The sequence below is a fragment of the Vipera berus genome, assembly GCF_964194415.1.
Source record: "Vipera berus genome assembly, chromosome: 3".
Classification (NCBI taxonomy): Eukaryota; Metazoa; Chordata; class Lepidosauria; order Squamata; family Viperidae; genus Vipera; species Vipera berus.
The window spans coordinates 48,133,502-48,161,425 of NC_138204.1; the positions used below are offsets into that span (position 1 = coordinate 48,133,502).

General features: G+C 43.3%; 1 protein-coding gene across 2 annotated transcripts in view; it reads left to right on the forward strand.

Annotated features, from left to right (window-relative positions):
• Positions 1–27,924, forward strand: part of TFEB (transcription factor EB) — a 101,352-nt gene that overhangs the window by 2,803 nt on the left and 70,625 nt on the right. For both annotated transcript variants that reach the window (XM_081322630.1, XM_081322628.1), the window contains exon 2: positions 18,452–18,488. The gene's annotated coding sequence lies outside the window, so the exon portion shown is untranslated. The remainder of the gene's footprint in view (positions 1–18,451; positions 18,489–27,924) is intronic.

Consider the following 27,924-nt stretch of genomic DNA (forward strand, 5'->3'; position numbering starts at 1 on the left):
ATAAGACCTACAGCCTGTTTTTGTGATCGAGTTCTGCAAAATTTTCTAGAGTTAGCTTCTCTGTGTACATATTAGAAGTGATAATTGCTTCACCAAGGATGTTTTTTAAAGGCAGTTTTTAAAAGAGCAGTTACAAAACTAATTTTGAAAAGTTAAGTTTACATTCAATAGCGTTAGAAAATAATTCACAGGAAAATGCAAATTCAGCGATTTTAGATTTTGGCCACATATTTAATTATCATAGTGACTGGATCATGAGGAGGCTGAGCACCACCACATGTTTACTGGACCCGTGCCCTTCCTGGCTGGTCTATGCAGCCCGGGAGAGGACACGCAGCTGGTTCCAGGCAGTTATATCGGCTTCTTTGGGTGAGGGTAGCTTCCCCGCCGTCTTGAAAGAGGCGGTGGTGAGGCCTCTCCTCAAGAAGCCTGCCTTGGACCCAGCTGTATTGAACAACTTTCGTCCTGTCTCCAACCTTCGCTTTCTTGCGAAGGTTGTTGAGAGTGTGGTGGCGCATCAGCTCCCTCTGGTCCTGGATGAAGCGGATTATCTAGACCCGTACCAATCGGGTTTCAGGCCCGGGCACAGCACGGAGACGGCATTGGTCGTGCTGGTGAATGATCTCTGGAGGGCTCGGGACAGGGGATATTCCTCTGTTCTAGTCCTATTAGACCTCTCGGCGGCTTTCGATACCATCGACCATGGTATCTTGCTGCGGCGTCTCAGGGGACTGGGAGTGGGAGGCACAGTTTTACAGTGGTTCTCCTCCTATCTCCAGGGACGTTCGCAGTCGGTGTTGGCAGGAGGGCAGAGGTCGACCGCGAGGTCTCTCGTTTGTGGAGTTCCTCAGGGGTCGGTCCTCTCGCCTCTCCTGTTCAACATCTACATGAAACCGCTGGGTGAGATCATTTGTGGTTTTGGAGTTGGGTATCATCAGTACGCGGATGATACTCAACTTTTCTTTTCGACCCCAAGCCACCCCAGTGATGCCCTCAACGTGATGTCCCGTTGCCTGGAGGCGGTTCGGGTCTGGATGGGGAGGAACAGACTTCAACTCAACCCCGACAAGACTGAGTGGCTTTGCATACCTTCATCCCGGGTCTATTCGGACATTCCACCTCTTGCTATGGGGGGTGAACTATTACCCCCCGTAGATAGGGCTCGCAACTTGGGAGTCCTCCTAGATTCACGGCTCACCTTGGAAGACCATATAGGAGCTGTGACTAGGGGGGCTTTCACCCAGGTTCGCCTGGTGCGCCAGTTGCGGCCCTATCTTAGCCGGGATGATTTATGCACGGTCACTCATGCGCTCGTGGCCTCTCGTCTGGACTACTGCAACGCTCTCTACATGGGGCTGCCCTTGAGGACCACCCGGAAGCTCCAACTGGTACAGAATGCAGCCGCGAGAGTTGTGCTGGGAGTCTCCCGATACTCCCACGTTACACCTTTGCTCCGTGAGCTGCATTGGTTGCCAGTTGCCTTCCGGGTGAGATTCAAGGTACTGGTAATGGTGTTCAAAGCCCTTCATGGCATGGGGCCGGAGTACCTTAGGGAACATCTGCTGCCGGCATCAAGCTCCCTGCGCCCTGTGCGTTCCCACAGAGAGGGCCTCCTCAGGGTGCCACCGATCAGAGAATGTCGATTGGTGGCGCCCAGGGGGAGATCCTTCTCTGTGGGCGCTCCGGAGCTGTGGAATCAGTTGCCGGTAGAGCTCCGGATGGCGCCCGATCTTCGCTCCTTTCGTCGCGATCTCAAGACGTTTTTGTTTGTACAAGCCGGCCTAGCCTGATGGGGATTGGTGGGGTTTTTATTTTTTTGTATTTTTAATTTTATTTTTGGGGTTTTATTATTGTATTAATTGTTTTAACTTGGGCAATTATTTAATCTTTTTTAATGTTTGTACTTTGTATTTGACTTTTGCCCTGTGAACCGCCCTGAGTCCTCAGGGAGAAGGGCGGTATATAAATATTATTAAATTAAATTAAATTAAATTATGCAATATGATGAAAAACATGCTAAAGTGAACAGACTTCAGAAAATCCAATTCCTTAGTCAACCTTGGTGCGATGTATAAATCTAATCTTAGATAGGTGGAATTGCCAAGTCTGAACGTGGCTCTTGTATTTTTAAATTTTTCATTCAACATACTAAGCAAAAAGCAGCCAAGCTATATTATTACATAGATTATTAATACTTTAACCATGATTTAACATTGTGTTTATTTACTAAACTCTGTTTAAACAAATTGTATCTTAGCATGAAGCTAACTTCACCCAATTGTTGCACCAAAGAGAAATCCATCTGATATCCCTACTATTTTTCCATATGACAGAAGAAGCTGAATGGCTTAAGAATAAAAGATGACTTATTTTTCCTGTTACAGTGTCTAGAAAATGTGGTGAAAAATCGTGAGCTTTTCTTTGTGACCTTTGGAAGCATATAGCGTGAAATAATGCTAGAGTGAACACACATTTCATCAGCTTTGCATTTAAGTGCTACTTGGATCCCCATAGGTACCTTGGAAGTGTATTCAGCGAAGCATGAATACATGATATGGTGTAATGTACACTGATAGCTCATCCTCAGTGTGCTCATCAGTTCTTGCTTGCTCATCAAACTGGAGGGAGCTGTCAATTTTGCATATGGCACAACACTGAGGGAAAGAGTCAACAGCTAAAGAGTGAGAAATAAATTTCAATTAGCTAGAAAATAGCAAAATTAAATTTAGCAGAGAGAAATGCACTTAGGAAACAAATCAAGTTTATCAGAATATGGTACAGGGTATCTTGTTTGGTAATAGTACTTAGACAGTACTGGAACAGGCCTTGGAATAATTAGTTCATTTGCAAACTGAATATAAGCCAGCAATTTTAGGCTGCATCAAGGGAAGTGTAGTCTTCAAATAACAGGATATAATCCCATGATTTTATTTTATATTGGTGAGATCCCATCTTGAGTATTCTGTGCATCTCTGGACCACATACTTTAAAAAATGTTGAGTAAGAATAATTAGGAGACCAGAAACCAAATCCTATGAAGAGACATTGAAAGAACTGAAGATTCTTAGCTTTGAGAGAGAATTCGATAGACATCTTCAAATATTTGAAAAAAAAAATGGATTGGAGTTTTTAGAGGGTGGGATTTTGGTTACAGTCATGTATGGACTAGTTGCCTGATTTGTGCTGTATTTCTTTGCTAGATTTATATCTCACCTTTCTTTTATGAGTTCAAGCTAGTTTATGTAGGGATCATCCTCCATTATTATTCCCACAGAGAGATTGATTGGCTCAAAGTAACCCAATGAATTCCATTGGTGAGATAGACTTGAACCTGGATCTCCTCTTGTAGTGGTTCTCTTATTATATATAAATAGTGGTATGACCAACAAAATATTGAGTTCTCCAACAATCTGTAATGAAGAACAAAGTATGAATTAGTCATAGTATTGAAAAAAAATGTTTATAATTAAGGTGTCTTCCTCTTTGTCATTAATACAAGCAGTATTTCTTATATAATTGAAAATAAAATGGGACAACTGAGTGGAACTTTGAATGGATGCATGAATATATTCATTATTTGGTGCTCTTTCAGAGCTTGATATTAAACGTATAGAGACCTTTAAAAAATACATATTATTGAACAGCCTTGCTGTTCTTTCTTGTTGAGTGACTATATATATATATATATATATATATATATATATATATATATATATATATATATAATATATATTTATATATATTTATATATATATATATACACACACACACACACACATACATACATTATATATATAATGTATGTATGTATGTATGTATATATATGTATGTATATATATATATGTATATATATATGTATGTGTATATATATATATATATATATATATATATATATGTATATGTGTGTATATATATATATATATATATATATATATATATATATATATATATATATATATATATATGTATATGTATATATATATATATTTACATGATTAATTAGCCACATATGTGACCATATTATCTTGGTATCAAAGGGGAGAGGTCAGATTATTACAATGGACAAGAGGAGATGACTTTAAATGTTGACTCACCAAATGATAGTTAATTGGCAGAGTTAATTTGATTTCCCAGAATAAAACTTGCTATTACTTGTGTTAAAGCTCTACTGTAATAAGCCCAGGGGTATATTATCCATCCCAGAAGCATTCACTCCGCCACCAATATAAATGTATGCAAGGATTATTCAAATACAGCACAATGTTGTCACCACATGCTAGAACTTTGACTCATTCTGTGTCTTCTATTATATCTAGTGAATCCCTCTTTCTTTGGTGCCTCAGTTTTTATATTGGTTAATTTATTTATTTATTTATTTAATTAGATTTTTATACCGCCCTATTCCCGAAGGACTCAGGGCGGTTTACAGGGCAGCATAAAATACAATATAAGGATAATATAAAATTAAAATAAATTAAATTAATTAAGCCCAACAATTAAAACAATATATAAAAAGCTAAAACCCCTTCAGTCCAGGCCTGATAGATCGAAAAACCAAGTTTTCAGGTCCCGGTGAAATGAACGCAGATTGGGGGCGGTCCGAAGTTCCACAGGTAAATCATTCCAAAGGGCAGGCGTGCCCACAGAGAATGCCCTCCCTCTGGGGATCACCCGCCGGCACTCCTTAACCGGCGGCACCCTGAGAAGGCCCTCCCTGTGGGAGCACACAGGACGATGGGAGGTTGATGCCGGCAGCAGGTGTCCCCTTAGATAATCCAGACCCAAGCCATTTAGAGCTTTATAGGTCATTACCAGCACCTTGAATCTCACCCGGAGGGCAACCGGAAGCCAATGCAGCTCACGGAGAAGAGGTGTTACACGGGAGTATCGGGAAACTCCCATAACAACTCGCGCGGCTGCATTCTGCACCAGTTGAAGCCTCCGTGTGGACCTCAAGGGCAGCCCCATGTAGAGAGCGTTGCAGTAGTCTAGCCAGGAGGTCACGAGCGCATGGGTGACTGTGCGTAGGGCATCTCAGTCCAGATAGGGCTGCAATGGTGCACCAGACTTAGCTGGGCAAAAGCCCCCCTGGTCACGGCTCCTATATCTTGCTGCGGCGGTATCTTGCTGCGGCGTCTCAGGGGATTGGGAGTGGGAGGCACAGTTCTTCGGTGGTTCTCCTCCTATCTCCTGGGACGTTCGCAGTCGGTGTTGGCAGGGGGGCAGAGATCGGCCCCTAGGTCTCTCGTTTGTGGAGTTCCTCAGGGGTCGGTTCTCTCGCCTCTCCTGTTCAACATCTATATGAAACCGCTGGGTGAGATCATTCGTGGTTTTGGAGTTGGGTATCATCAATATGCCGATGATACCCAACTTTTCTTTTCGACCCCAAACCACCCCAGTGATGCCCTCGCTGTGATGTCCCGTTGCCTGGAGGCGGTTCGGGTCTGGATGGGGAGGAACAGACTTCAACTCAACCCTGACAAGACTGAGTGGCTGTGCATTCCGGCATCCCGGGACATTCAAAATATTCCATCTCTTTCTATGGGGGGTGAGCTCTTACCCCCCGTGGATAGGGCTCGCAACTTGGGAGTCCTCCTAGATTCACGGCTTACCTTGGAAGATCATGTAGTGGCCGTGACTAGGGGGGCTTTCGCCCAGGTTCGCCTGGTGCGCCAGTTGCGGCCCTATCTGGACCGGGATGCCCTGTGCACGGTCACTCATGCGCTCGTGACCTCTCGCCTTGACTACTGTAATGCTCTCTACATGGGGCTTCCCTTGAAGACCACTCGGAGGCTCCAACTGGTACAGAATGCGGCCGCGAGAGTTGTCTTGGGAGTTTCCCGGTACTCCCATGTTACACCTTTGCTCCGCGAGCTGCATTGGTTGCCAGTTGTCTTCCGGGTGAGGTTCAAGGTTTTGGTTATGATCTTTAAGTCCCTACATGGCATGGGTCCGGGTTACCTCGGGGACCACCTGCTGCTGGCTTCAACTCCCCTCCGCCCTGTGCGTTCCCACAGAGAGGGCCTCCTCAGGGTGCCTCCGGTCAGGGAATGCCGACTGGCGGCCCCCAGGGGGAGAGCCTTCTCTGTGGGTGCCCCGGCTTTGTGGAACCAACTGCCGGTGGAACTCCGGATGGCATCAGACCTCCGAACTTTCCGTCGTGGCCTGAAGACCCATTTATTTGAATTAGCCGGTCTGGCCTGATGGGGGAGTTGGGTTTTAAATTGTTGTTTTTAGAATTGTTTTATTGTTTTTTAATTGGGCATTGATTTAATCTTTGTTTTAACTTTTGTATGGTATTGTATTGTATTGTTATTTATATGCCCTGTGAACCGCCCTGAGTCCCTAGGGAGAAGGGCGGTATACAAATTAAATAAAACTACAAACTACAAACTACAAACTATATGGTCTTCAAAATTGAGCCGTGAATCCAAGAGGACACCCAAGTTGCGAGCCCTATCGACGGGGGGTAATACCTCACCCCCCATCATTAAAGATGGAATGGACTGGTTAGTCCAAGATGCCGGTATGCATAGCCACTCAGTCTTGGCAGGATTGAGACGAAGCCTGTTTCTCCCCATCCAAACCCGGACTGCCTCCAGGCAACGGGACATCACGTCGAGTGCATCACTGGGTTGGTTCGGGGTGGAAAGAAAAAGTTGGGTATCATCAGCGTACTGATGATACCCCACCCCGAAACCACGAATGAGCTCGCCCAGCGGTTTCATGTAGATGTTGAACAGGAGGGGAGAGAGGACCGACCCCTGAGGGACTCCACAAATGAGAGACCTTGGGGCGGACCTCTGCCCTCCCATCAACACCGACTGCGAGCGGCCCAGGAGGTAGGAGAACCACCGTAAAACAGTGCCTCCCACTTCCAACCCCCTGAGACGCCGCAGTAGGATACCATGGTTGATGGTATCGAAAGCTGCTGAGAGATCTAAAAGGACTAGGACAGAGGAACATCCCCTGTCCCGAGCCCGCCAGAGATCATTCACCAGTGCGACCAATGCCATCTCCGTGCTGTACCCGGGCCTGAAACCCGATTGGTATGGGTTGAGATAATCAGTTTCCTCCAGGAACAGAGGAAGCTGATGCGCCACCACACTCTCAACAACCTTCGCCAAAAAGCGAAGGTTGGAGACCGGACGGTAGTTATTTAAAACAGCCGGGACAGGCTTCTCGAGGAGGGGTCTCACCACCGCCTCCTTCAAGGCGGCAGGGAAGACACCCTCCTTCAAGGAAGCAGACATTACTGCCTGGAACCAGCCTTGTGTCTCCTCCCGAGCCGCATAAACCAGCTAGGAGGGGCACGAGTCCAGTAAACAAGTGGTGGAGCTCAGTCTTCTCATGATCCTGTCCACGTCATCGGAGGAAACAGGGTTGAACTCAGTCCAGATAACATGCTCAAGACCACTTGATTCCTCCATGCCAGACTCTGCCCAGTCAGAGTCCAAACCGGTCCGGATCTGAGCGATTTTGTCCACCAGATGATGACTAAACTCCTCAGCCTGTCCCTGTAAGGGATCCTCCCTCGTCTCCCGATTAAGGAGAGAGCGAGTCACCCTAAACAGGGCGGCTGGGCGATTATCTGCGGACGCGATGAGGGCAGCGAAGTAATTAGACTTCGCCGTCCTCATCGCAGCGAGATAAGACCTTGTAAAGGCTCTTAGTCGCAATCGGTCAGATTCAGACCGGGTGGATCTCCAACCACTCTCTAGACCCCGTCTCCGATGCTTCATCTCCCGGAGCTCCACAGAAAACCATGGGGCCCAACGGGATCTGTGCCGGGTCTGGGGTTGCAAGGGTACAACACGGTCGAGTGCCTCGGTGGCCACCCTTTCCCAGGCATCCACCAAGGCATCGACAGGGCTGTGAGTGAGGGAGGTAGGTAAGGACCCAAGCACCATCTGGAACCGTTCTGGGTCCATTAGGTGCCTGGGACGGAACCACCTGGTCGGTTCCACGGCCCGGCGGCAGGGGGGTGGCACAGCGGAAGACCAATATTCTCTGCCATAGATTTATGACTTATAGTAGTAAATTTAAAAAATAGTTTTAAAAGAAATTATTGTAGCAGAGCACTTACACTAAATTTAATGTTACATTCTATTTTCAGAATTTAGAGCTGAGTCTTGCTTTTTATGTAACTAAAATAGCACCCCTGACTAGAGAAAAACATTGGCATATTTGCAGAAGCAGATGCTTTCAAGAAGTAAAAAGAAATATTTAAGCAATAAATGCAGTTGAGGGGCAAGCCAGCCCAATAAGAACTGAACTTTGCTCATGGACAAGGAATACTGACTGATTGCTAGGAGAGTGGCAAATGGGAAAGAGAATTGAGTATTTTGGAAGAAAATATTTGGCCGATTTTAGAGTTTATGTTATTTTAAAATACATTTATGAGGCCTCTCAACTCCAAACAATTTAGGGTAGTGTATAAGAATAAAAACAGGAAAAAAGACAACCCAATCAGCAAAAAAATGATTAGCTCAGAGGGAAAACCCCCATGTTATTTTAACACAATCATATCCTTGAGCCCCCCCCCCCCCATCCTAGCCCAAAGTCTGGGAAAAGAGCCAGGTCTTCAGGGCACATCCAAAGGACACAAGACAGGGACCATTCAGACCTCTGGGGGGAATATTGTTCCAGAGGGGAGGTACCATAACAAAATAGATATAAAAAGGAATATCCCTTATTGCCTGTACTGTGGCATTCTAAACCCATTGCAGCTTCTGAGTAGTCTTCAGGGCAGAACCACATAGACTGCATTGTAAAGCCCATGCACAAGGTGACCAAAGTGTGAGTGACCACGAGTGACCCCAGGAATGGGCTCAAATGGTACACAAGATGAATTTGTGCAAAGCCCCTCCTGGCTACAGTTTCCATTTTTTTGAGCAGGTGCTGAAAGTTCAGGAGGAGCCCCAGGTTATGCACCAGTTCCAAGTGGATAAGTTCAATCTCATCTGAAACTAAAAGTCAAGGACTCCAAATCCAAGTGCCCCAATACAGCGACAGCCATCCAGTCTTGCTAAGGTTGAGCCTGAGTCTGTTTCCCCCCCTCCCATCCACACTTCAATAGTCTCCAGGCACCGGGACAACACTTGGACAACATCACTCGGTCAACTTGGGATTGAAATGTACAGCTAGCTATCATCACGATATTGATGATATTTGACCCCAGTTGACAGATGACCTCACCCAGTGATCTCATATAGATGTTAAAAGGAGGATTTAAGAGCATTAAACATTCTGGTACCCTGTAGATCAGGGACTTTGGGTTTGATCTCTCCTTTTTGTTAATACTGACTGCAAAAATAAAGGAGGAGAAAAGAACAGGGCAGAATACGCTTGTTGGACTTGTAGAGAATCCAGAAGGAATAATAAATTCTTTGTGGTAAGGAAAACATTACATAGTCAATTTCTACAAAAGATTGAGGAAAAAGTAGAATAAAGATATAAAAATAAAAATTGGCATATAACTGGAACATTAAAAAAAGAAACTGAAGGCTTGATTTTGGCTGCTCAGGAGCAAGCTTTTCAAACTAACGCAATCAAGGGCAGAATTGAAAAATCAAATGATTCAAAATACAGATTGTACAAAGGCAGAAGAAACTGTAGAACACACACTCAGTTTGTGTAAAAAGATTGCACAAACTGATGGTAAGCAATGACATAACACAATCACCAAAATGATTCACTGGACCATCTGTAAAGATTATCAGTAATGAAAAATTGGTGTGAAACAGAGTTGAGAATGGGCAGGTTTGTTTGTTTGACTTGTATGCCACCCATCTCATCTAGAGATGACTGGGTGGCTTACAAACATTAAAAGACAGTAAAACATTAAAACAATATATAATAAATTGTGGCATTTCCAAATACAAACTGATAAATAACAGCCATAACACATCAGATTTAACTGTAGTTGAAAAGAATAAAGTGTGGATAATTGATGTGGTAACATCAAGGGATTGTAGACTGAAGAGAAGATCATTGGGATGTTTTGCTGCAGCCTGACTTGTATCTTCCATTCCATAAATTCACAGTTCCATAAAACACACCAGTCATTACAGAATATCCTTTCTATTTTGTGAGACTGTTTCCATTGTTTCAGTGTAAATGTTGCTTTTTAAAAAAATAAAAAAACCCAGACGTGTGTTCTTGGTACGTGCAAATATTTGCCTTCCATTTTCAATATATGGATATTGAGATACTTTCCGAGTGACACTGGATGGCCCAAATCCAGGAATTCTTATCTGCAGGAAGTTGTAGGAGGGTGCAAATGTAATTTCATTCTCCCTCCCCTTCTTTCTATGTGTGTATGTTTCCAGTCTATAGTTATGTCTTAATATATTGTGGATACTTAAAAATCTGACTGGTTTCATTCTTCAGTGTAGATTTATTAAATAAATGTTGCCGTTCTTTGGAAATAAAGATGATACTCAAATTTCTTGATTTCCTTCCCAGAGGCTAGAATGATTAGTCTTTATGTATGAACAATACTCCTGGCTGCATTCACTAAAACTTTCTTTAAAAAAAATCCAATTTATAACAATTAGTTGTAATATAAAATAGTACTAAAGTGGGGAACATGAGATGATTTCAAGGACGAAAAAAAGAGTTTTCTAAATAATTCTCCTTGTCATCATTCCTCTGCCATCAACAAAATTACCAAGTGTTGGTAATTATTATTTTAATACTTAACAGCTAGCAATTTCCTTCAGATTTCTGACTATGTGGCTGTGATCTCACTTTTGAATTTTGTGACATCATTCAAAAGATATACAGTACATGTACAAACCAACTGGCCTATATGCCATGTGAAACTTTAACAAGCTTCCATTGTCTAGATCCACACAACTCACTAAGCCATAAATCAAGTTTACAAATCAGCACTGTATTCACAAATGGAGCAAATCAATTTAAGGATGCACAATATTGCTTGATGGAAAAGGCAGTCCAGGATTGTGTTCTGAACCAGCCTGCTACCGGCCTTGCAGAAAGGCAACCCCTGTACAAACGGCAGAGGCTGGAGAGCGTCTGAAGCTGGAAGGCGTCTGCCAAGATTTATTACACAAACAACAGAACAAGAAACAAAACACTGGAACTGTGATCCTCAAACGGAGCGGTTGCTTTCAGCAACCAGCCCTTCCCCAAACACTCCCTTTATTAGAGTTCAGGGCGTGGCCTCCCTGTGCCTCCTTCCGAGGAGTCCCACAGCCTTTCTCTGCTTGTTCCTGCTTGACTGCCTCCTGCGTCGGGCGTCCTTGAACAGGGCCAGCTGTGGGTCATCATCATCCGCACTGTCGGGCTCGCGCAGCTGAGAAGAGGGCCCTGGCTGGGGGCTCTGCGAAGCCTCCAAGCCATCATCAGCAAGTTCGTCTTCAACACCCTCCTCCTCCCCCTCGTCTGAGTCATCCGAGACATCCGAGCCGGCTGCCGGACCCACAGGCTGGCCCTGAATCACAACAGATTGTTGTAATCGTGTAATGTTGACATTGTAGCAGCATTTCTTTCTACAGAATCCTTTTAAAATACAATATCTGGTCAAGGACTAGGATGGCATTACACTCGTCTCTCGTCATCCAGATTGTACAAACTTTAGAAATCTGTAGTGCTAAGCAGGTTTTGGTGAAGTCTAATGATTTTTGTTCGTTGCTTTAATGGCATTAGCTGAGTTTCCAGAGTTGCCTAGCAGCTGTATAGTGCATTTGGCACAAAGCCTACTGGGTGAACGGCTGACGGAGACATGGACATCATGTTTTGGAGTAATTGACTTTAAGGTCTCTCTTAAATTGGAGAGACAAGCTTTTTCTCAGACAAAGCCTTGAACTGTTTAAGGACATGATAGTGAAGTCCACTGGCTCAAAGTGTATCTGCTTGGTGTGAATGTAGGTGAATCAAGATTCTATGATTTGGGTTTCTCGGTAATTTTTTCATCTTTTATTGATAAACTAGCAAAAGGCTTGTTTGCAGAATTAAGGGTCACAGGGGAGTTCTTGCTGGATATTTATCTTGAGAAATTGACATCTGCTTTCCCTCGAGAGCAAAGAGTGTTTTATTTTAGGGTGTTTTAGTTAGCAAAAATATATACTTCCTTAGATCCTATAGAGCCTGTCTATGAAACCGTCTATGAAAAGCCTGCCTTTCATAGAAGACCTGTATATTGCAAAAGTCAGTAGGAAGGCTGAAAAAGTATCCTCGCATCTTGGACATAAACTGTTTCAACTCTTCACCTTGGGATGACACTACATGGCTTTGCAAGCCAAAATAACTAGACCCAGGCAGAGTGTCCCCCCCCCCCCCCGATTTGATAGACTTTAACATTGGGAGCTATTCTACAATATGAAGGTCAGTAGTAAGAAATGTAAAGTCAGATGCATGTGCATGAAATACGGCGCATTTGGCTTAGCAGCAGTACTTGTGATAAGGATTTGATGTCCTGGTGGAACACAGATTAAGCATGAATTATGCGTGCTGCAGCTGCAAAACCAGGAAATGCAATATTAAGCTTTATCAATAGAGGTATATTGAGAAGTGATAGTTCTGTGCTGCACTAGTTCATCCAATTCCAGTTCAAGAAGAATGCTGAAGAAGTGGAAAGAGTGCAGAAAATAGCAGCAAAGATAATGAGAATCCTGGAAGAACAGTTAAAGGAGCAGGGCACATATAGCTTTAAAAAAAGAATACTAAGGGGAGACATGATAATGGCCTTCCATTCTTGAAGGGCTGTCACATGGAAGAGGATTTATTCTTCGTAGTGCTCAAGGATAGGACGAGAACTAATGAGTGGAAGCTTTACCAAACTCTAAGGAAGAATTTTTTGGCTGTTTGAACAGTTTGTGAAACTGCCTGCTTCCTAATGGGTGTTTCATTACTTGAGATTTGCTGTGGACAAGGAGCAGTACTAGAAGACCTGAAAGTTTGTTCCAACACTGTGATTCTGTGATTTTAGATGGCAAAGCCTCAAGCTATGATTCTGCATACTAAGACAGGTTTTTAGCATAATTCATATTTGATTTGATGCCTGATATGAAAGTATGTTCTTTACATAGACATTGTTGAAATGTTGAGCCTCTTTCCAGAACACTGGAATAATCAGTTACCAGAAAATAATTACTAGAGCCATTTGCTCATTTTAGATTTATAGCTTCTTTCAGTATTATCATGTCATCATTTTTTCTGATGTCATAATCATAATGAGATTTATATAACCTCATTGACTAAGTGATGCTGGAATATGTTGTAAGTGAATGGGTTGAATAGCCTCAGCTTTACGAAATTTAATATAAACTTTTTTAGAATGGTGGGATAGTGCGATAAATTTGAGCTAAAATTAATGGAAAGGAAATAGAGGGTAGATGTTTGAAATTGTATAGCAGTTCTATGGTAATGTTTGGAAAAGAATACAACTTTCCTCTATCTTTGGCCATGTTTGCTACACATACTTTTTACTTGTTAGCATGAATTGCCATTCACTTCACAGACAGGACTAGGTTTGGTTCTGTATAGTTTGTAGGCAAGGAAAGTGCAACCAAACTGGCTGATTTTTTCCCCCTTAGTGTAATTCACATTGCATTTTGGGGAGGTTGCATCTAGATGAGTCCCAGAACTCTTTGTCATGGTTCCGACAGATGAAACCCATCAAAAGAACTTCGAGGCATTATTTTCCTTAAAGAATCTTTTATTTGGGAAACAAAGTATTGGCACTACATAGTTGAACCCCAAAACTAAATTCCCCTCCCCTGGATACAAAGTAACAAAGTACAATTCCCACCCCCAATAAACAGTCATAAATCACATTCCCCAATTAGCTTGAAGCACGGGCTTTCTCCCCAACAGTCCAGCCCACCAAAACGTTATCGGCTCTGGACCCAGTTTGTCCTTGGATTCCCACAGCAGAGTTATTATTATTACGACTAACTAAACTCTCATTCCAATCCCCCCTCCCAGCACCAACTAATTCTAAAAACAGAGAAAATGGCTGCATTTTCATCTGTTGTCAAAGCAAGAAGATCAGATGTTAGCAGCATTGACACTCTTCTGTTTGAGGCTGGGAAATTCGAGGTTACCTTACAAGTGTAGAATATTTCATGTTCACAATGAGACAGCATTATATTGCCACTTAGGAATCAAGGGCAGACAAAAATATAGAGCTCCCATAACTGAGATATAGAGTGTGGCAAAAATTAAGCAGGAAACATGATTATTTGCATCCAAATAGCTAGTGAAGACTTATGAGGCCTTGACTTTTTAAAATTATTCCATGCATTACTCTATCTGCATTACACTCTTAACCTATATTAATCCATAATAATATTAATTATTATGATAATTCAAAAGAACTAAACTCTGTAATGCATAAATACATAGCAAGTAGCTCTTTTGTTGCTTTTTTGCATGCAAATCGCAACATATGTTGTAATCCTCCAAATGGCCCTAAGGAGTAAGGAAGGAAGGAAAGAAAGAAAGAATGAATGAAAGAAGGGAAGAAATAATAATAATAAAGTTGGGAGGGATCTTGGAGGTCATCTAGTCCAATCCCCTGCTCAGGGAGGAAACCCTATACCATTTCAAACAAATGGCTGTCCAGTCTCTTCTTAAAAACTTCCAGTGTTGGAGCATTCACAGGTTTTGGAGGCAGGTTGTTCCACTGATTAATTGTTCTAACTGTCAGGAAATTTCTCCTTAGTTCTAGATTGCTTCTCTCCTTGATTAGTTTCCATCCATTGCTTCTTGTCCTACCTTCAGGTGATTTGGATAATAGCTTGATTCCCTCTTCTATGTGGCAGCCTTGAGATATTGGAACACTGCTATCATCTCCCCCCTTGTCCTTCTCTTCATTAAACTAAATATACCTAATTCCAGCAACCATTCCTTGTATGTTTTAGCCTCCAGACCTCTAATCATCTTTGTTGCTCTTCTCTGTACTCTTTCTAGAGTCTCAACATCTTTTTTTACATTGTGGTGACCAAAACTGGATGCAGTATTCCAAGTGTGGCCTTACCAAATCATTGTAAAGTGGTATTAACACTTCACGTGATCTTGATTCTATCCCTCTGTTAATGCAGCCTAGCACTGTGTTGGCTTTTTTGGCAGCTGCAGCACACTGCTGGCTCATACTGAAGTGATTGTCTACTAGGTCTCCGAGATCCCTCTCTCAAAGAAGAGCATAATCGGTGCTCTGCTGGATCAGAGCCTTGACCCATCTAGTCCAGCAATCTGTTCTCACAGTGGCCCAACCAACTGCACAAGGAAGCCCATTAGTCTCTCAGCAGATGGTCTTCAGATGCAGTCATGCTGCCATCTAGGCTAATAGCCATTAATCCACATGGCTTACATGGATTTGTCCTATTCTTTGTTGAAGACAGCCAAGTTGGTATCCAGCACCACATCTCATAGTAGTCCATCCATTGGTTCTAGGAATGTGGAAGAAATCTCTCTTATGGACATATAGCACACTTTAACCATGTCAACTAAATACCCAGCAGATGTATTTGCGCAGCATGCCAAGCTTCATTCGTATTAAACTTAATTAGGTTTTTTTGTGTGTGTGATTTAGCAGGTAGTGTGAAGCCAGCTTGTTTGTTATGATTCAAAAAAGTGTTAATTTGATAACCATGTTACATATGCTTGTAAACATAGCAAATGTATAAACAAAGTGTAAAAATCTGTACAGCAAAACACAGAAGATAGCCACTTGCTTTGTGTTTCATGTAACATGAAGTTTAGCTTCACTTTGCTTCGTGAGCTACGGTGTAGGAGAAATGATATATGTGAAACAGATTCAGGATGAAGAAAATGTTTTCAAGATGACAGAATGTTTTTCCTTTACTACCCACTCCTCTTCTCCTGTTGTTTTGAATATGATGCCTGCTTGCTTGAGGCTTGAGCATGAGACAGTTTTCTTCTATTTGCTTGGATGTTCCCAGGAAGAAATGCAAAACTGCTTTTTGTAAATGGCTACTTCTACTCTTCCATTTTTCGAAATGCCTTCAGCAAAGAACTAGAGCATTGCAGTTAGGTTGGTAGGTATACTGGATTACTTGGATGCAAGTTTCAATAATGTACCCTGAGAATCTCTGTTTTCAAATCAATTTCATGACCTATGAAGATTCCAATTCTGCAAATTTTATAATTGTAATTGCCAGTTTTACTCTTAGTGGAAAACCTGCTTAATTTCCCCGGCATTGATTTGAATCGTATAAGCTTGAGTCTTCTTTGGCTACGTTAATGGTTGACCAAAGCTGGAAACTGGATTCCCCAAAAGTCATGCCAGTTCTTTTTGGCCTCTCAATAGCTTTCAATATTATCAATCGCAGTATCTTTCTGACTGCCAATTAGAGCTGAAGATAGGAGACCCTGTTTTCCAGTGGTTGCAGTCCCTCCTGTCAGACTGTTTTCAGAATTTTCCACGAGACCTACTTATTTACTTACTAGCGTATTTATTTTATTTAACTGATTAATTAAATAAATTAATTAATTTGTATCCCAGCTTTATTATTTTTATAAATAACTCAAGGCGAACACATCCTTCTTTCTCCTCCTATTTTCTCCACAAAACAAGCCTGAGAGATGGATTGGACTGTAAGAGAGTGATTGGCCTAAAGTCACCTAGCTTGCTTTCATGGCTAAGGCAGGACTTGAACTCATGATCTCCTGCTTTCTAGGCTGGTGCCTTAACCACTGGACCAAACTGGCTAATGTTTAAGTAATATTTAATATCTAAGCCATTAACCTATAGTATCTCAGAGGATCATTTCTTATCCCCTATGATAGAGAGTTAGGGGAATGATTCCCTGATTACTCCCTTATTTTCCTTGAGGAAAATAGATAACTTTACATAAGCAAAAAGGGCTGAAACATTCTCTAAGTTCTGGGAAACAAGGTAGTATTTTGAAGAGGTTTTAGTAGACTCCTCCCTGATCGTCTTCTGTAGCTATATGAAACAGTTGTGAGAAGTCATCTAGTTCTTGAGTGAGGTGTCAAGAGCCTGTGGATGACTTACAATGTTACTGCTTTTTGCCAACTAACTTCATGAATGCAGGCATTACCCTTGAATAATAGCTAAGATGAACAAACTGATGTTAAACCCAGACAAGTAAAGCTACTTTTGCTTGGGAAGCAAAGTTCTGGAATGACTGTTCCAGAATTGCATTGAGAGGGGAGTTGTGAGAGCAATCTTTGGCTTGTACTTGTGCATGGTTTCCCAGACAATAACAGTGGCAAGTAGTTCATTTGTACAGTTATGTCTGGAGCACCAGATGTGGCTGCCCCTAAGCCAGTTATCCATGCTAAGTTGCATCCTGACTTTCCAGAAAAAGCATAGATTTCCTGAGACCACAATGTTTGAGGTATCCTATAAAGCTCTAGGACAGGTGCTTTCTATAAGGCTGTAGTTGAAGAATGTCCAGAAACATAGCAAAATGATAGCAGCCAAGCTGCTAACTGTTATAGAATACTGAGAGTACATTACATTTACACTGAAATGCTCCCAGTCATTTAATAGTGAATTAAGAGCTGTTTTCAAAGAAGACATTCTGTAAATATGGCAGCAGAGAAACATCAAAGTAGGGTGTTGGTGGCCTATTCTTCTCTATCTCACTATCCGCTGGCCTGGTACACAGGGGATTTCCCCTTTCAGTCCATCTGTTTCCCCCTCAATCATTTGAGTTGACTGTAAAAACATACATGCAATGAGAAAATGCTTCCGCTCTGTGCCTAAGCTTGTACTGTGAGATGTAATATACAAATAAAAAGATTTATTGCTATCATTCTGTCCTTTTCATCACTTCCTTCTGTGACCCACAAAAATTGCAAAATCTAAGGAGATGGTTTCCATTTTATATTCTTCACTCTGTGAGTTTACTGTAATGGTGACAGAATAAATAAAAATTATGTTGAGTTAGATAAGCATATATGAACAAAACCTCTTTACTGATCAGCCATTAAATTGTTGAACCATCTTACCACTGGAGAATTTAAGGAAATTATTCTTTTGATTTTTCCCTGCACAAAATAAGGTAGAACAACGTAGTATATTAAATAAATCCTTACTATCCATTGATTTACAGCCCTTTCTGATTTGGCAACCCCTTTCTTATAAACCCAAGGCCAGAAATTTAGGATAAATCACATTAATTTAAATGCATTCTTAAATGTTTCTGTATATTCACCACAACTTTTCATTGTGAATATAAGCCCTAGGAAAAGGCATAGATTTCCAGAAATTATAAAGTTTGAAGTATCCTTGTCCATTTCTGCAGTGTCCATTTCTGCAGTGTGTGGAATTTGGCCTAAACTCTTCTGATGTATATTTGCATTTATGAAATATTTGAATACTTTTTGCTAAATGCTGTTGCAGAAAGAAATATTCTGGAAATGGTAGACTTAGACAATCATTATAGAGTCCTTGGTGCTCTCTGAGCTTGTTTTTTTTTCTTCCTTGCAGACACTCGTTACCTGAGTAGGTAACATCATCAGTGCTGGTGAGTATGGGGTTTGATCCCTGTTTATATACAATAGCTTGCCCTGATGTAAACATCTGCAAGCAAACAACCAAGCTCAGAGAAGACTCCACAATTCAACCCTGAGCTACATACATTCTATTTTTTTAATGTCTTGTGCCAATCACGTTGGGTTTAGCATACTCCACAGTTCTTGATTCACAGCTACAGTCTGCACATCCTTTCATTTAAGATTAATGTTTTTCAGGTCTTCCTGAAAGGTTTGGCTCCAGGTTTTCTTTGGCCTTTCTCTTCTATTAGGCGATCATTATTAATAAGAAATTAAATTAAATTGGGGCACAAACGTTTTCTGCAGTTTTATTTTTTTATATGTCACTTTTATATGTCACTTTTTGTGATCTAACATCCAACAGAAAGCAGCAAATTCTATTCAGCTGATAAACTGCTGTTGAGTACCTGTTAAATACTAGGATATTTAAAATTATAATAAAACACTTATTATATTTGGATGAGAAGGAATATTTTGTCTCCTCCCTGAGTTAATCCCGTCTAGTTATTATTCTCTTTTTACACAGAAGCCTTAGGGTATTTTCCACAATAGTTAAACCAATTATACCCAATATCAGAATAACAGAATTTATTTTATAAGTTGAAGAAAAGATATTGAGAAGGAGATATCTTCTACCACATTATCCAGCTTCAGGAACATACACCATCTCTTCTTCTGCCTCCATTCTCTTACAAGGTATTAGAAGACAGCTTGGGACATCATCAGCAGCTGTTTCATGGTTGGTGTCTTGTTTTGCTCTGTTTTATGTTAATAAATTTGGCAGGCTTAATTCCAGCCTCTTGCCGTTTGTAAAGGGGTTGTCCCTGCCTTTTCTGCAGGGCCGGTAGCAGGCTGGTACAGAACAAGAGGAAAAGCAACACATTCATCACCGATGTGCTGGGAGAGACAGGGAAGCAGAAGAAACAGAAGAACTCCTTTCCTGATCTTCATACCCCTGACAGCATTGCAGCTTGGCCTTGGTGCTTGGCTTTGGGATACAGTCAGATATGCAAGTGGGAGAAGGAAGACGTGGGACAGGAAGGAGGCTGAGATTGGTGTGATGGAAGGTGGTGGATTGTGCAGAAGTTATTGGTTTGTGGAAGGTATTCCATGAGGATGGTTTCTGAGCAAACGAAAAAGAAAAAAAAAGTTGTATCAACATGGCAGGATGAGAGGGCAACATTTCTATAGTGAGCCAACTGCAGGTCACTGGCCTCCCTGAGATGACTCCTCTGTGCAGCCAGAGGTTCATGTAGCATACCGAGTTTTGTTTTCTGATGGAAAACACCCCTTTCCATATTTTTTAAAAGTCAGGGGCCATCCTAGAGCATGGAAGGTATGAAATGAGCCTAGGTTATGAATAGGAAAAAACCCCAGATGATGGCAGCAGAAGTTAGCAAAGGTGAAGACCACAGAAATTTTGAAAAGGCCATATAAAGTGAGTTTTGTGAATTATATATATGATAAAAATGTGTCTAGTATACATTCATGTACTTTTATTTTTTCACATTAATTGAAAAATAATAATCTAATGATTGAGTCATTGGGTTAGAGAATTGCCCAGATTTCTGAATCAATTAAAAAATCCTAATAAATCTTCATCTACTACAATGCTGCTTAACTGTCTGGGTTCAGGAAAATGTGTGACACAGGATATGTGGCAGGTTTTCTTTGAGCTACTTTTTATGTCATACTCATTAAGGCATTGTTACAGGGGTGTCAAACTCAATTTCACTGAGGGCCGCATCAGCATTGCGGTTGCCCTCAGGGGGCCGGGTGGGTATGGCCAGGGTGGGCGTGGCCTACTGGGTGGGCGTGGCTAGAGTGCATTTGGCCTGGGTGGGTGTGGCCAGCTCTACATCGTTCGCATCAAGGGTGCCTATGGGGGCCTGGGCAGGAGTGGGACAGATCTGAGGGTCTCTGGCAGAAGGAGGGTCTCTGGGCCAGGGCCAAGGCAGTGGGGGGCCGTTCCCTCACTGTTTCCAGGATGGCTTCGCGGGCCACATGAAACCACTTCGCGGGCCGGATCCGGCCCCTGGGCCTTGTGTTTGACATGTCTGCATTGTTAGGTAAACTATAACTTTTTGGATAAAATGCATTGCTCCAGTGCTCATATTCTTATGTAATAACGTAAAGACTTTCTTATATGCTGAACTTCAGTCACATTGACTATTGGCTTCCTAGAGGGTTATGGGAACAATAGTCCAATACTTTACAGCGACCCAAGGGGAAAGCTTCTTATACTGTGGCATTAACAGAAGACAGGATTCACACATTGCATTGATCCATAATTTGATTAGTTTTTAATCTACTTTGCTGTGTGAAAGCCAGCCAATCTGGTTATATGGCTTACAATGATTTAAATCCAGATATATTTAAAATTGTCTTTTGCAACAAAAATAATCTTCATTCATAACTTCACTTCTGCTCACATACGCACAAACTGCATTGATTCTTTATTGTAATCCCTTGTAAATAGTAATAAATATCACTTTGACTAACCTCTGTGCTCCAGATATGTCTGGATCAGTTCCTATCTTTATTCACCCTCTGACATGCACCTATAAATTTATTATGTCATAAACTTTATGGAGTTGAACGTCATGTGAAATAAAGCTTTCCTTGATTTGCTGGATTAAAGTAAAATGTTATTCTAATGTTTGATCTATGTAAGACCCTCTTTCTTTTCCTTGATAAAGGATTGTAATGTAAATATTAGGAGAGAAAGCTGAAAATGAACTTTAGTTGCTCTGAAACATGATAAGAATTTATCTATAAACCTCATGAGATTTTTCTAGAACAGGGGTGTCGAACTCAATTTCATTGAGGGTCGCATCAGCATTGTGGTTGCCCTCGGGGGGGTGGGGGTGGCCAGGGTGGGTGTGGTCTACTGGGTGGGCGTGGCTGGAGTGCATGTGGCCTACTGGATGGGCATGGCCAGCTCTACATCATTCGTGTCAAGGGTGCCTATGGGGGCCTGGGCAGGAGTGGGACAGATCTGAGGGTCTCTGGCAGAAGAAGATGGGACCAGGGCAAGTGCCAAGGCATGGTCCACTGGAGGAGCCTCACTGTTCCTCTCAGGTCATGCGGGGGGGGGGGGCTGGATGGTGGCATGGAGGTCAAATGCCCAGACCAACCGTCAAGCACCCACGGCACTAAGCCCAGCCCTACTTCCTCAATGGGATGCCCAGCTGCAGTTACCTCCTCCTCAAGGTTGTTGCTGCTGTGCTTGTTCTCTTTAGCCAGGTTGTTCATGATGGGTATGAGGGCAAAGTCAAGAGGGTGGCCCATTCCCTCTCCATGTGAGGAGACCTGGCTTTGTATCCAAAGCTTCCTTAGCAATAGGATGGGAGACCCCCCAGGATAGGCCAGAAGGAGGGGGCAAGGGGATGGTGAAAGGGCAGCAGGGAAGGACTAAGGCAGGACTTCCCTCAGACTCTCCCTCTCCTTCCTTCCTTCCTTCCTTCCTTCCTTCCTTCCTTCCTTCCTTCCTTCGTACAGAGTGGTGGGAAAATATTTGAGATTAGGGAGGAAGAAAAACAGGCAAGAAATGCAGCTAGGGAAGTGTCATCCTTAGTGAGGAATAAAGAAATGCACCATTGCCTGGAAATAGCCAGCACATGGCCCTCGCCTACTTCACGTATCCAGCTTGGTGGGCTCTGGGGGAGGGGATGCCATGAGCAGCGTGAGAGTCGATGTTACCTGCGCAATGCTGCCCAGCCCCCAGCCTGCCCGGTTTTGGCAGGCAGCAGGGTGCTCTCCTTACAGTGCTGAGAGCTGAGCCGGGTGGCATGAATCTGAAGAGAAGCGCAATGCTGCCCAACCCCTAGCCTGCCCAAAGTAGGAAGGGTCATGTGCTAGCTACTTCCAGGCGATGGTGCATTTCTTCATTCTCACAAAGGGTGATACCTCCCCAGCGTGTGCCCAGGGGGCAGTGCTGACGTGGCAGGGGCAGGTCTCTCGCTGTTTCCAGACAGCCTTGTGGAGCTAAGACTGAATGTATTTCAGCATAGATAACCACCATGAAATTGTACATTGGATCCCAGCTGGCCTGGGCCAGGGCCAAGGCAGTGGGGGCCGTTCCCTCACTGTTTCCAGGATGGCTTCACGGGCCACATGAAACCACTTTGCGGGCTGGATCCGGCCCCCGGGCCTTGTGTTTGACATGTCTGTTCTAGAAGATGTAAATGTATCTAAGTAATCTGTAGGATTCTTCTTACGTTAATTTTATAAACCTATTGACAGTTGTTACTTGTAAATATATAGTCATGAGAAGAGGTCACGAAGGGCAAAGAAGTGTGTGAGTTTGATTTGAGCAACAGTTGAGGTCTTATTCAGAAGTTCAGTCACAGTCTGTTCTTTTCACTTGTTTATTATTGGGAATGAAGGACAGCTGCAGCCCTTGTACACAAGAGAGGCTAATACAACCACTGAAATAATTATATAATGGTAGCCCTCCCAGTAGAGAACTGCATATTTATAAATATTCTGCCTAGGACTGTGTGGTATACTTGTGAAATAAACCAGGAGAAACAAAGAGACAGTCTATAATTTCAGGGAGACTAATTTCTCTCAAATAATTTTTTAAAATGGTTTGTATACTTTTGAATTTAGTATTGGTATAGAACTACTATGAATGCTCTTTCAAGAAACTGAATGCAAGACAAAATTGTAAATTGAGGAATATGTTATACTGCAAAACTGTTAAGGAAGTTTAATTTGTAGTACTTTATAAGAAATGATAATTTCAATTCATTTCTGATTATGATAATTATGTGATAAGAGATTCTTATATTTTCAGTTCATTTTCCTGGCCTTGGGATGTGGTTGAAACCTGGAATCGTTATATCTAAATTCTGATGCTGCTTATACCTCCTTATTTTCTAAGTTATATCTGGTGAGTGGACATACATTTCATGGCATATACAAGCTGGGATATTAGTTTCTCTTGCAGCCTTGTATATATAGCAAAATTCAACTGTGCACTTTTGTAGTATTTGTAAATTTAAATTTACAAATTTAAATTTAAGAAAGGAATTGAATTGATATTTGAAGCTACCTTAAAATTAACACTGAACCTGCAAAAAGAGGTGCACCAATTGCCTTCATAGACTGTAAGAGCCACTATGTAAGAGGGAGAACTCTAGAGAGTACATCCACGAACATCAACTAGCAGTCAGAAGACATGATGAAAGTAATCTCATGGCACATGGACAGAGTCCACCATAGTTTCAACTAGAAAACTGTAAGCATCCTAGTTCAAGCTAAATCCCAAAATACTAGAGAATTCCTGGAAGCTTGGCATTCAGATAAATCAGCCATCAACAGGCTTATAGAGATAAGCAACATTTACACACCATTCAAAAGAGATGATAAAAAAGCTAAAAAGGAAACAAAAATACCAGAACACCTCCTCACAAACTATTGACACCCAGGTAAACAGGGATTAACACTGGACAATCAAGTAGTAAATAATGCTCTAATCAAGGAACTACCAACTCAGACAATCAAGCAGTAAATTACAAGAAATTACCTAGGAAAAAACAACACTCCCACCAATACTGACAGGAAAAGCCACTGAATATAAACAAAGAGCAACTGTTCATATATCTACTGCCTTCTAGTACTAAAGATGTTACCTAGTTGGGTAATGAAACATCTGCAGGAAAATAACCAAACTCAGAGAGCACCAGGAACTCCACAGTAAAATAAACTGTTTCCCCACTCAAGTTGCTACCTTCCCCAATAAGTGATAAGAAGTGACTTTAAAGCTGGCTTAATCATTTAACTCTCTAGCCCAGCACTATTCCTGAAGCCACAGGCTAGGCTAGGTTTCTGATATATAGTAATGATATATTACAGTTGGATGACTGGAATGGAATGGAACCACTGTCTTTACTATATGCAAATCAGAGGTTCTGTGCACATGAACACATGGCAACAACTATTTTTAGTGTAGTCAGGAATACAAAAGGTTGCTGGGGAAAAAAAGATTAAATCTGGCAGGCTTCTGTTGTCTGTAGAAAATTAATGTTCATATGCTGTATTGATTTTCTTCCCTGGTTTAATTGTAATTTCTACATGCTGAAAGCAGTCTTTAGTTGATGAATTTGCCCCAGAGAATGAATGAATGAATGAATGAATGAATGAATGAATGAATGAATGAGGTGGTTGTAAAATTAAGTCTTCAGTGTGGAAAGGGGAGTCATTTACTGTAATTAATTGGTACAGTACATTGATTAGAAACATTGATTAACACTACTATGTTACTAGAGTCCACAAGTGACTGTTGATAAAGCAGAGTAACTTGCGTAAGTCAGTTTTGGTCACTTCACAGAAAATATTTTGTCATAATTTGAGAAAGACAGGAAAATTGTTGTAGACATTCCTGCAAAAATCCAAATGCAGGATTGTTCAAGAGCTGGCATAAAGTGTCACTTTAGTTGAAATTCTGAATAAACGTATGCTTAAAATTAGTTTGTTAGAGTTAATTTATTTATCTAGTTTTAAAATTAAATAGAAAGGCTTTTGCTACTTGTGTCAGCCTTTGCCAAAGAGGAAGCTAATAATATAAGTTTTATACATTCTTGTATGATTTGTGAAATCTCAGATCATCTTTTTGTTAATGATGCTGCCATTCAATTTGCTGGGTGTGCAGTTAACACAAATATTTCTGCAGACAAGTTACTTATTTGTATCAGTAGATTAGTTTTAACTTCTGGTGCTAGAAAGCTCACTATATTTTGTTTAATTACCTAACTGCATTTTGGAAAATTTGTTTTTTAATTTATTGTTCTTTGAATCAGATTTTTGTCTAAACTAGAATTGCCAAAATAGCTAACAATGAAATATGACTAAAACAATGAAGTTCAATGATTAAGAAACATCAACTAAATACATGGTGTTTTTTTTAAAAAACAGCAACAGTAGCATATTTAAGTTTATTTCAACAAAAAGGTAACTTACCGTATATACTTGAGTATAAGCCGAATTTTTCAGCCCACTTTTTGGGCTGAAAAAATCCACTTCAGCTTATACTCCAGTGAACAAAAAAAAAGAACTTACCGAGGACTTGCGCGCGGCCGAGGCTTCGGTGATTCCAGGATCGCGCGCACCTCTCCCAAGCCGCTGCCGTCCGGAGACCTGCCGAAGTTTGGGGAGGTTTGGGGAGGTGCGCTTCATGATAGAGTGCGACGCCTGCAAGGACTGGTTTCATGGCAGGTAACACAAAGCGGTCATTCTCGCCTTTCCCTCCCCCCTCGCCCGCCCGCTCGCTTTTTTTTTCCTCTCAAGCATCACTGGACTGGGCCAGGGAAATCAGAGCGAAGCTGGGCGTGCAGCGTCACGGCGACGGCTGGAAGCCTCGCCCAGCTAGAGACAGAGAGGAAGGAGGGAGGGAGGGAGGGAGGGAGGGAGGGCGCGCGCAGGCAGAGAGGGTTTGGTCAGGGTGGCGGCGGTGGCGGCGGACACGGGGAGCTGAGGCGCCGTCCGGTAGGTAGAGGCCGTTATGGGAAGGAGGCGGGAGAAGGGACGTGTGGGGGAAGTACGGGGGCCGTGTAAACGGAGTACGTGCGGCGCCGCGCGGGTCTGATAGAACTGGGCCGGCAACGGGTGCTTGTGAAGCGGCTGAGGGCTGGCTAGGAAGGGGGCGGCGGCGGCGGCGCTGGCATTTTGCGGGTGGGACAAGGCTCTCGAGAGAGAACATGGTGGAGGCGGAACCGACCCCGCCGCTCCCTGCAGGGGAGAGAAGCCGGGCAAGCGCTGCTCCAGTCCTCGCTCTTCTTCCCTCTCCCGATTTTGCCTTCCTCTCCAAGATAAGTTCGAGCGGTAGGGGAAAGTTAGAGCCCCTTTCTGAGGCCGCCCCTTACTTGGGATTGTTGGGCGAGAAGGCGACGTGGGCATGGAGGAGGAAGTAAGTCGCGCTTTACTCGTCACTGCGGGGCGGGGAGAAAAAAAGTTCTTGCCGGCCGGACCTGGATGGCGGCAGCGGCATCAGCTGGGAGCCGCAGCCCCGCCTAGTCCGGCTGAGCTGAACCAGCTCAACACAAAGCGATCGGGCCTTTCCTCCCCCCCCTTTCCCTCCCCCCTCCCGCTCTAGGGCAGAGATCCCCTTCCTATCGCTCGGGGCCTTTCGTCTCTTTGGCTTGCCAGGGCTGGAGCGGCGAGAGCGAGCGGCAGAGGAGAGATGGTGGGCTTTCCTTTCCTTTCCTTTCCTTTCCTTTCCTTTCCTTTCCTTTCCTTTCCTTTCCTTTCCTTTCCTTTCCTTTCCTTTCCTTTCCTTTCCTTTCCTTTCCTTTCCTTTCCTTTCCTTCCCTTCCCTTCCCTTCCCTTCCCTTCCCTTTCCGTTAGAGAGCTACCTTCGTGATTACAATGTGGAGTGGCCGACTGAGGCTGAAAGCACATTAGGTAGCACTTGAGACATGCAGGCAAATCCTGCTAAAGGGCTTTTCCCCCCCACTGGATCCGCGCTCCGCAAGCCTCTGCCGCCGGCGGAGGGTGGATCCGCGCTCCGCAAGCCTCTGCCGGCGGCAGGGCGCGGATCCAGCCGGCGGCAGAGGCTTGCGGAGCGCGGATCCAGTGGGGGGGGAAAAGCCCTTTAGCAGGATTTGCCTGCATGCCGGCGGAGGGTGGATCCGCACTCCGCAAGCCTCTGCCGCCGGCAGGGCGCAGATCCAGCCGGTGGCAGAGGCTTGCGGAGCGCGGATCCACCCTCCGCCGGCATGCAGGCAAATCCTGCTAAAGGGCTTTTCCCCCCCACTGGATCCGCGCTCCGCAAGCCTCTGCCGCCGGCTGGATCCGCGCTCCGCAAGCCTCTGCCACCGGCGGAGGCTGGAACCGCCGGCGGCAGAGGCTTGCGGCAGAGGCTTGCGGAGCGCGGATCCAGCCGCCGGCGACAGAGGCTCGATCCGCCGTTCTGCAAGCCTCCGCCGCCGGTTAATACCCTGTATTCAGCTCTGGGAAGTGGGGGGAAGGGGGAGAGAGGGGGAGTTTGGGAGGAGGGGGAGGGGGAGCTCCACGGTGCAAAAATAAAGCCCTGCCGCTCTTCGCGTTGCTTGCCCGACTGGCTGTCATGGGACCGCACGGATCGCCTCACTCCCACCGGCAGCTGATTCCTTCGAGTTTGGTCTCGAGCGATTTTGCATTTTCTCCAGTGCTGAAAGCCACTCGGCGGATCCCAGCCTCGGCTTATACTTGAGTCAAGAACTTTTCCCAGTTTTTGGGGGTAAAATTAGGGCTCTCGGCTTATACTCGAGTCGGCTTATACTCAAGTATATACAGTAAATGTCAAAAGCTTTTCTGTGTAAAAACATTTTTGCCCATGGGCAAAAGAATCAAACAGGGATATAGGTAGCTTGGTTTTTGTGAGGGAGGATGGTTTGGCAGAAATGCATGTCATGGCATTAAAGA